The following is an 11,151-nucleotide window of genomic DNA, read 5'->3' as shown; positions in this document are numbered from 1 at the left end:
AGGTGTCCCATTCATGGTATGCCGATACTGCTGCCGGCCTGATATTATTCGAACCTGTCTGAGGCGCTTTTGTGTCAGTGTTACAGATCTGTAAAAGCTGAACTGCTCAAAATGTATCTATCGCAGTTCTGTCTGCAAGTTACTGCAGTGCGAAATTTCGCACAATCGGGAGAAGTACAAATGGCAGTTTGTTATGTATCGACTCACTAAAAACAAAAGTTGTATTTTTTGTTTAAAAAGCTAAGATGTCAGAAACATTCTGATGATTAACACACACTTTAGTAACAATAAATATTGGATAGCTCTCTTCGTATGAAGGGAGAATTTTGAGTTTAAAAGAGGTACTTGTGCCAAAATCAATTGAATACGTTTCACAAACTTGCTGAGTGTACAGGAATTGTAAATACAGATGTGTTCCATAAAATAACGCTGGGCATTTATATTTGAGAATTACACTCTTTAGTTTTGTTACAAACTTTTTGATCCTGGTCATGAATGATTACTGAAAATGGAGCAAAATTTTTCCTTGTAATGTTTTCAGAAATAAAACAATGAGGATTATTGTCTCATTATAATGATAAATAATAGTTTACTGCTTTGGTGAGAGCAATATATTATTTGTGCTGCTGTGTAACTTATTACTAACTTGTAAATATTTGTTTTTATCTTGTTTACTGTTTAAAAAAAAAAAAAAAATGTTGAAACCACAAGAGTGTATTTTACCATGATTGGAGTATGTTGCATTTTTCTGTGGAAAGAGATGAAGACTGTGAGTGAAGTTTATATTCGTTTCTTGTTTCCAAATTTTTATAAAGCTTTAATTAAAAAAGAAGAGGGCATATACAATAATTGTGTGTTCATTCTGCTTAACATCATGCACATGAGAGGATAATTAATTCCTCATTGTGTTTGTCAGAATTCCTTCTTGTTCCCCACTTAGAATGTATTATTTACTTGCTTTAAGTTTGAAGTTTTTGTACAACAGATGTTTACTGTCACGGAAGCCATAGACTTGAAGGAAAAAATAATAACATACTTCATAAAACGTTTATTCGATTGGCTTCTCTTTTCTTGCAAACTAATATATTGAGGGAAATAGAAATGAGAATTCAAGAACTAGTTTTGGGAAATATTACTCTGCCAAATAATATCTCATTTACAGTTCTTGTGGATTTTCCACTCATAATTAACTGTGACATAGCATTGTTTCTTCAGCTACGTGTGTTCATTTAATCTTTAAATTGGCTCAGTTGTATGAATGCAGAGTTTTATATGTAAATTATTGTGATATTTTAAAATAATTTTTATTCAGTTTCAGCCATTTGAATTCCTCTTACTTGGGGAGTATAGTGTGTTCATTCTAAAAATATGCAGTGCATGTGCAATTTCAAAACAGAACCAAAGTTCAAAAACCGCTTAAACCTCTTTCGTACATAGTAGTGAGCCAGTTCTGTCTAATGCAGTTATCAAAACTTACTTTACAGACACACAGTCAGCCAATAGTTGTGGTATCTACCGATTGATCATACAGATGTGCCGAATGGCGATTTTTGTCACCAACGTAAATTGCTTCCCAAACCATGTGATTTTGTGGTGCTCATATCTGAATATTAACTGTTCTTCCTTTTACGTATTCCAACTTGCTTTTGTGACAATTGTTTACCACTGTTGTTAATTATACATGTGGAAGCAGTACAGATATATGTAACAATAGTGTTTTGGTTTTGGAGTAAACTGTACAACCCAGTGTGCCAGTCTGTGTGGACCCCAACACACAAATAATTTTTCTTTTCTTTTCTTGTTAAGGTTTTACATTCAGATGGCTTTGATACCCAGCTTTCAAGATGTGTAGGTGAGAAAACACAAATTGTTTTTCACATGATCTATATTTTCAAAACCTTTTTACTGAAAGACACGATTCTGTTCAAGGTACCGTGTTATCTTTGAGCTCAGAATAATTTCTGAAATTACACAACAGAAGAATGTCAGGGATGTTGCACAATAGTTTTGTGGATCATTTATGCTAGCTTTCTTGTACACAGGTGTGACTTGTGATTTCTGGACACAATTTATCATGTTGTCATCGTCGTCGTCTTCAGTCCTGAGACTGGTTTGGTGCAGCTCTCCATGCTACTCTATCCTGTGCAAGCTTCATCATCTCCCAGTACCTACTACAGTCTACATCCTTCTGAATCTGCTTAGTGTATTCATCTCTTGGTCTCCCTCTACGATTTTTACCCTCCACGCTGCCCTCCAATGCTAAATTTGTGATCCCTTGATGCCTCAGAACATGTCCTACCAACCAATCCCTTCTTCTTGTCAAGTTGTGCCACAAATTTCTCTTCTCCCCAATTCTATTCAAGACCCCCTCATTAGTTATGTGATCTACCCATCTAATCCTCAGCATTCTTCTGTAGCACCACATTTCGAAATCTGCTATTCTCTTCTTGTCCAAACTACTTCTTGTCAACGTTTCACTTCCATACATGGCTACATTCCATACAAATACTTTCAGAAACGTCTTCCTGACACTTAAATCTATATTCGATGTTAACAAATTTCTCTTCTTCAGAAACGCTTTCCTTGCCATCGCCAATCTACATTGGCAAGGAAAGCGTTTCTGAAGAAGAGAAATTTGTTAACATTGAATATAGATTTAAGTGTCAGGAAGTCATTTCCGAAAGTATTTGTATGGAGTGTAGTATATTATAGTTAAAAGATGAGCTAACTCAGATAAAAATTGTGTGTAGTGTGTGATTGGGAATTAATTCGACCCTGGGGACTTGTTCAGTTGCACAAATATGAGCTGTTTCCCAATACTTCTGACACTCATATATCTGTCATGCCTTTACAGTGGTGTCAGTATTATTATTGCGGAGTACTCCTTCATAAAGTAGCATTTAAAATCTTTGACTTTGTGTACTTACTCTCTAGTTTGTTCCTTTTGCCATTCAGAAATATATCTACCCAAACAATGGTGCCTATGACAATCTTTGCAAATGGCCAGAATTTCTTTGGGTTTTCTGACAGGTTTTACATAAAGTAACTGCTCTGTTAGTTGGTGAAAGCAGCTTGATGGATTGCACTTCTGATGACAGCACTTTTCATTTAGTGTCTATTTCTCCACGTGCTTTGTTTTATACCTGTTGTGCAGTAGTTATTGTTTAAATAAAGTTTCTCTACTTGGACAGTATACTTGAGGGTCTTTCTCATCATGCCCTGTTTTGTTAGATACATATCTGTCCAGTGCTTTATTAATTATTACTCTAAATGCCTACAGTTTTTTTCTAATATCTCATGCCGAAAGCTAAAGGCTTCAAATTCTCCCTTGAGATGTGCACTACTGCTTCTTCATCTAATTTACTGAATGTGTAATTCTGTCTACATGCTGTAGTTGTAGTTTGTCTTGCAGTAAGCATTCGTACTACACTTGTCTTATAGAGATAGGTTGAATGTGAGCACCGTCTAAGAGATCAGGCCTATTTGTTGCCATCATATCTAATGTAGTTGCAGCATGAGTCTTACCCTATGCTTGCAGTAGGGTTGGGAAATGTACGTATTAGACAGCTGAGATTTCCTCTAAAGATTCCGGTTATATCGTGGGGGAAGGGGGGGGGGGGGGGGGGCAGTCCAATGATCGATAGGACACCATTAAAAGTTTATGCCCACTCTTGGTACTGAATCTTACTCAAATAATTTTGCAGGGAGCTGCACATTCTATATCTGTGCATGTTTCTTGACAACTGTGACAAAACTAACACATCTATTTGCCGTTAGTCTATAATTGTGGTATACACTTAGATTTACACTGAAGCTGTCGCTGCTGTGTTTAGTTTTAGCCGGATAGTATTAAATAAGTTCCACAGCTCTCAAGGAGCAACTCGGCATTTGTGTTGCAATTGCTTAGGCATCTGATATCTTAATAATCTCATACTTTTCTCTGGGTTACAGTAAAGCTTTGTGAAGTTGTGTAGCTATAGTTATCTGGGCTGGGTGGAGTTGTCAACCAATCTAAAAAAAAACTTGCTTGCCTCCACATATAATCAGTTACTCAGACGTCTAGCACACCCTCGACTCATTTAAGGAGCTCCTACAGTTCTCAGCTCTGTGGCATAAATGAAGAAAGTAACCATTAGCATATCACAGTCCTGGCAAAGTCTTGCACTTAACTCAAAAGGGGAGGGGTGGGGGCACAATTAGGTCCAGGGGCAGTGGTGCAGATTGTCAGTTTTATTGAAATTCCATGCGCAAGGCCGGTCTTCTGTAACTTAACAGCAGGTAGCTGGAACGATCCGAGAACAACCTCGGGTCCTCGACAATACGTGTTGTTGTTTTTAACACTGTGTGCCACAATCTGTTGCTGGTTGCACCCTACTGCTGTCTAAATAACTGCCAGAACGTCCTCTTCGACATGTCAAATGAGGCCCCGATACAGAGATTCTGAACACACAACACGATCCTTCCTTCACATCCCTAATGAGAAATGTTCAAACTGCCGACTGTTAACAAACTCTTTCCCTTTTGTTTTTACTTTCCTCAGACGAGGGATACAGCAGGATCCCTACAGATTAACTATATCACAATGGCTCAGTTTTGATTTCATTTGAAGATAGCATCCCAAGCCTGTTGGCAAGCATGAAGACAGTAGTATTTTCTGTATCTGAAAAGTAATTCTGTGGCACACAAAGGATTGCTAACTCCCTCGACAAACGAGATGGATAGAGCTATGGTTAATACACTGGACTTGCATCTGGCCATCCCGGTTTAGGTTTTCTGTGATTTCACTAACTAGCTTAAAGCAAATGTTGGTACGTTTCCCTCAAAGGGGCACTGTCGGTGTCCTCCTCTGTCCTTCCCTAATCCGAGCTTGCGCTCTGTCTCTAATGACACCATCCATGGGACGTCAAACACTATTTCCTCCTCCGTACTTCAGAAGTGTCGAACACTTTAAAATGTCACCTCCACCCCACAAGGCGCACAATTGCATTCTGCGACCCACATATGAGCTCCGAACTACTTCACAAAATTTGATTTTACATTCAGCTCTTTGAGCTGTGTAAGCTCAGGAGCAGAATGTGGGCATTTCGTCGATTACCTTCTATTCTTACTAAAAGAAGCCCTTTGGAAAATTCTGATTCCTACCGGCGATGTGGCGCACTGGATTTGCATTTGGAAGGACAGTGGTTAAGAGATGGTAGTACATGGAAATTAAGGCTGTAATTATGAGTCTACATGACTCCATGTTACTTCCATGCCATTGTTACACCTTAGTATCTGATGGGTACATGGCGCACGCACACCACCTTTATGTTGGCAGTGCCAAGAGAAAAATTAATACATAGGTATTGCCCAGCACAACCCCCTCTCCTCATCAAGTCCTTACCACTTTCTCTTTAAACAATCCCTCCCCCCTCCCCCTCCCACATACATTGATGAAGGATGGCACAAAGTTTCCAATTTTGGCTGTAGAGGGGTGTGACACACAAGAGTTTTGGAACCCATGGTGTAGATGGTTTCAAAAAGTCGATCCCACTGCTGGAGACCTCTCTTTGTAAGTGTTGGAAAGGTTTAATCCTGCTACAGTCACATGATAGAGGTTTTCCATTTTTCATATATTTTTTTGTTTCATGTTAAGTGAAAGAAAAATCACTGCTATTGCTGTTTTCAGTGCCACAAGTACGCTCTCTCAAGCTCTTGCAATTTTTTTTTTTTTTTTTTTTTTTTTTTTTTTTTAAAATGACAGAATATGAAATTTGTGTGATTTATGTCAGCAAGATTTTAATTAAAGGAATTAAAAAGAAAACTGACACACAGAAATAACTCACAATTTCTTATTTATCTGTTTTCTAGAACACAGTATCTCCACTTTTATCCTTAGTCAGAACAGAAGAATTTGGTGTAAAATGTTTGTGTTGTATGAATATACTGTCACTTTAGTGAGACAGCATCTTAAATAACAATTCAATCAACAAGCTAATTGATATATAGCCAGGAACACATGGAGCATGGGAGGGCAGAGGGGACAAAAATTAAGGATGTAAGTAACACAACACAATATAAATTGTGTCATGTTTTAAAATGGGGGGAGGGGGGAGGACACATTAAGATACCACTTGTAAAAAACACCATCCTCCCATCACGAGATGCAGCAGAAATCGACAAATTATGTACTGTATTACCCCAATTTCTAAGTATGTGTAATTTATAAAATCAGTGTTGTGCACAATGATAGATGCCCTTTAACTGCTGATAAAAATTACGAATGAACTTTCCCTGTATCCGTTACATTCAGCAGACAAAAGTCATCGGACACCGATTCGAAAGGGTTTTCGAGATAAGTATGGCCGCATCACGAAAATTAACAGACACTGAACATAAATGGTAGTCGGAGCTACACGCATGGGACATTCCCTTTCACAAATCGCTATACAATTCAATATTCTGCGATCCACAGTGTCAAGAGGGTGCTGAGAATACCAAATTCCAGGCATTGCTTCTCACTGTGGTTACTGCAGTGGCTGACGGCCTTCAGTTAATGACCGAGAGCAGCAGCATTTGCGTTAGAGTTGTCAGTGCTAACAAACAAGCAACAACCTGTGAAATAACTGCAAACAACATAGGATGTACAACAAACAGATGTGGTACGATAGTGTGGCGAAAGGTGTTGACGGGCTACGGCAGCACCTGTCCTGGGCTCATGATCATATAAATTGGATCCTACACGAATGAAAAAATGTGGCCTGGTCAGATGAGCCCAGATTGCAGTTTTGTAGGGGTCTAGTGTGGTGCAGACCCCACAAAGTCATGCATCCAAACTGTCAACAGCGAACTGTGGAAACTGGTGTTGGTCTTATGAAGGTGTGGGACCTCTGGTCCAAGTGAACCAATCGTTACACTTTTTTGAATGACAATTTGAGCAAATGATTTGGCCATGCAGCTCACACAACATGAATCTGGCGAACATTTATGGGACATACTAGAGAGGTCAGTTCATGCACAAATCCAGCACAGCGCAATATTTCTGTAGGCGATTTCCAATGACTTGTCCAGAACATGCTAAGTTCAGTTGCTGCATTATGCTGGGCAAAAAGAGGTCCGACATGATATTACGAGAAATCACTTCAGTGTTAATGTAGCAATGATGCAGTGGAAAATCCAGGATAGAATGTAACAATTTTACAGAAGGAAAGTTGCTACTCACCATATTGCGGAGATGCCGAGTCGCGATAGGCCCAACAAAAATATTCACACAAGTATAGCTTTCAGCCATTAAGGCTTTTGTCACCAATATGCACACACACATTCACGCAAACGCAACTTGCACACACGTCTGCAATCTCGGGCAACTGAAACCACACTTAATGGCCGAGAGCTATAATTGTGTGAATCTTTTTGTTGTGCCTATCACGACTCGGCATCTCTGCTATATGGTGAGTAGGAACTTTCCTCCTCGTAATATCGTACCAATGATACAATGTAAAAGGCAGAATAAATTTTTAAACATAAGAGGTGGAATCCAAAATTTTTGGTACTGGTGCTGCCATCTGGAAAGTAGGAGTAGTAGATCTTTGCACAGGTAGGTGGCGAGAGCTGTATATCTGACGAGTCAGTGTGCGGAGTGGAAAGCACGGCCCTTATACCGCCATCTACACACACACCTGCTAAAATGAAACATTTCCTGGAGGTTTAGTACAACTGGGCAGTTCTTGCATACTGCAAAGGTGACTATATTTATCTCAACAAGATTATCTGCGCTTCTTGGTAGTATAGCTGAACAATTCTGACAACAGAGATGTATGTACTAGGTGACAAACAATGAATTCTGGGAACAGTACTGTGAAATCTTGTCATTTTCATGCAAAACGTGTGAAGTAAAAATACAAAGCCCACAAGATATTTCGGTAGGAGTATATTTCCCATTACCATTTGCTGGAACAATACCATAAGAGAGATTGAAATATTCCTAACTCAAGTGAGGGATTTGATTGCTCTCATGGTTTAGGTGCCTTCTAATGAGGCACTGCTCTCTTATGCTCACCTGATAGTTACCAACTTCAGACGCTATTGCAGTCAATTAAATAAGATTTATAATCAGAAACAGGTAAACAATCCTTAACCATATATACAGCTATTGGAACCTTATGCTGAACTAAGACACAGTGCACCAATGCAATAGACATCATTATATTGAAACAGATCTCGGTCAACTGACAGGTGCATCATGTCTGTAGTATTTTCAGTAGAAGTACAAGAGGGAAAACTTTGCGCAGCACCTGGTTGTGTTAAAATATACGAGTATCATTATATATCAGTTTCATAAAAGTACTTGAAGCTTAATATTAACTACACTTTTATTTTTTACCCACAATAAGCACTACATTTTACATGCTGGTAATGAACATCACTATTCTCCCACCAATGAAGTACAAACGAATCTTTCAATTCTCGCTTAGATATAAAAATTGCTTAGGAATAGCAGAAAGCTACGCCTTAAACATTTGCTCTTAACCATTTCCACTCCGTCAAGAAAAGTAACCCATCTGATATGCTATCACCTTTAATTTTCCTCGCCATTTAGCACCCAATGGAAAAAAAGATAAAACCATCATTTAAGAGAAGAACAAAAGAAGTGTCAATTGCATCAGACCACGAGTTGTAAAATGTGTTTCACCTGCACTTTTATCGACATAACAGTAAAGAAAATAGTATTATGCATAAATGTCAGCCATCTAAAACTATCATTTACTTCCAGTTGATACTACTTTTACTGTAGGTGACGATTTGTCTACATTGTACATTATCTGATCGTAAGTATCTGGAAACCTATCAGTACAGGGTATATTACAATATATGGAGTATATCCACCCTTCACCTTTATGGGACTTGGAATTCTTCTGGGGACACTCAATGAGGTGTCTGACTATCTGACAAAATGGCAGTCCTATTCTTTCCTCAAGAACTGGAACCAGAGACAGTAGCGATGTTGGAGACTGCGGTCTGGGGTGAAGTTGACATTCTACCTTGTTCTGTAGAGGTTTCACTGGGCTCAAGGTTTGGATCCTGGGCACAGGACCGTCCATTACAGGAATGTTATTGTGCCAAAACCAATACCTCACAGGTGCTTCTGTAACACATGCCCACTGTCATGGTATACAATTGAAGGACTTGGAGAGATATAGTCATAAGCCACAACTTTCACAAAATTGAGTTTTTCATATTGCGGCATTCTTAAGTGTCTTCTTCACAATGTGTTGAAAAAGTTCCATGTTACTGCAACAGATGGCAGGCTATGATGGAGTACCGTTCTATGCTGTGCCATCTGGTGGTAGTTTCAGATGATACATAGTCACAAGCCACAGCAAAATGGCAGGTGGGTCAGGAACATCTGAAGCGTCTTTAACACATACTTGACACAGACAGTAGTGGAAGTGAAGAGCTGGACCCTTTGGATCCTGACAGTGATGAATCTTGGCATCCATCGACCAGCAGTTCCAGCTGAGATGATGTTTCAGTAAGTATACAGGATGTTACAAAAAGGTACGGCCAAACTTTCCTGGAACATTCCTCACACACAAAGAAAGAAAATACGTTATGTGGACATGTGTCCGGAAACGCTTACTTTCCATGTTAGAGCTCATTTTATTACTTTTCTTCAAATCACATTAATCATGGAATGGAAACACACAGCAACAGAACGTACCATCATTACTTGAAACACTTTGTTACAGGAAATGTTCAAAATGTCCTCCGTTAGCGAGGATACATGCATCCACCCTCCGTTGCATGGAATCCATGATGCGCTGATGCAGCCCTGGAGAAAGGCGTATTGTATCACAGCCGTCCACAATACGAGCACGAAGAGTCTCTACATTTGGTACCGGGTTGCGTAGACAAGAGCTTTCAAATGCCCCCATAAATGAAAGTCAAGAGGGTTCAGGTCAGGAGAGTGTGGAGGCCATGGAATTGGTCCACCTCTACCAATCCGTCGGTCACCGAATCTGTTGCTGAGAAGCGTACGAACACTTCGTCTGAAATGTGCAGGAGCTCCATCGTGCAGGAACCGCATGTTGTGTCGTACTTCTAAAGGCACATGTTCTAGCAGCACAGAGTATCCCGTATGAAATCATGATAACGTGCTCCATTGAGCATAGGTGGAAGAACGTGGGGCCCAATCAAGACATCACCAACAATGCCTGCCCAAAAGTTAACAGAAAATCTGTGTCGATGACATGATTGCACAAATGCGTGCGTAGTCTCGTCGGCCCACACATGTCGATTGTGAAAATTTACAATTTGATCACATTGGAATGAAGCCTCATCTGTAAATAGAACATTTGCACTGAAATGAGGATTGACACATTGTTGGATGAACCATTCGCAGAAGTGTACCCGTGGAGGCCAATCAGCTGCTGATAATGCCTGCACACGCTGTACATGGTACGGAAACAACTGGTTCTCCCATAGCACTCTCCATAGAGTGATGTGGTCAACATTACCTTGTACAGCAGCAACTTCTCTGACGCTGACATTAGTGTTATCGTCAACTCCACGAAGAATTGCCTCATCCATTGCAGGTGTCCTCGTTGTTCTAGGTCTTCCCCAGGCTGGAATGTTCCGTGCTCCCTAAGACATCGATCAATTGCTTCGAACGTCTTCCTGTCGGGACACCTTCATTCCGGAAATCTGTCTTGATACAAACGTACCGCGCTACGGCTATTGCCCCGTGCTAATCCATACATCAAATGGGCATCTGCCAACTCCGAATTTGTTAACATTGCACTGACTGCAAAACCACGTTCGTGATGAACACTAACCTGTTGATGCTACGTACTGATGTGCTCGATGCTAGTACTGTAGAGCAATGAGTCGCATGTCAACACAAGCACCGAAGTAAACATTACCTTCCTTCAATTGGGCCAACTTGCGGTGAATCGAGGAAGTACAGTACATACTGACGAAACTAAAATGAGCTCTAACATGGAAATTAAGCAGTTCCGGACACATGTCCATATAACATCTTTTCTTTATTTGTATTTGAGGAATGTTTCCTGAAAGTCTGGTCATACCTTTTTGTAACACCCTGTATAAAACGGTTTATCTCTGGTGATTAATTTCCTGTGGCTTGTGACTTTGTTTCGCTCAACATTGCCA

The 11,151-nt window shown here is 39.8% G+C and overlaps 1 protein-coding gene across 1 annotated transcript in view; it reads left to right on the top strand.

Moving 5' to 3' along the window:
• Positions 1 to 849, top strand: part of LOC126295331 (cation-dependent mannose-6-phosphate receptor-like) — a 141,180-nt gene extending 140,331 nt beyond the window's left edge. The window contains exon 6 of the mRNA XM_049987799.1: positions 1 to 849. This exon is cut by the window's left edge and continues 72 nt beyond it. The gene's annotated coding sequence lies outside the window, so the exon portion shown is untranslated.
• The last annotated feature ends 10,302 nt before the right edge of the window (positions 850 to 11,151 follow it).

This window comes from Schistocerca gregaria, chromosome 11, assembly GCF_023897955.1.
Source record: "Schistocerca gregaria isolate iqSchGreg1 chromosome 11, iqSchGreg1.2, whole genome shotgun sequence".
Lineage (NCBI taxonomy): Eukaryota > Metazoa > Arthropoda > Insecta > Orthoptera > Acrididae > Schistocerca > Schistocerca gregaria.
The sequence above is the reverse complement of the archived record's forward strand: the minus strand, read 5'-3'. Positions and strand labels throughout refer to the sequence as shown.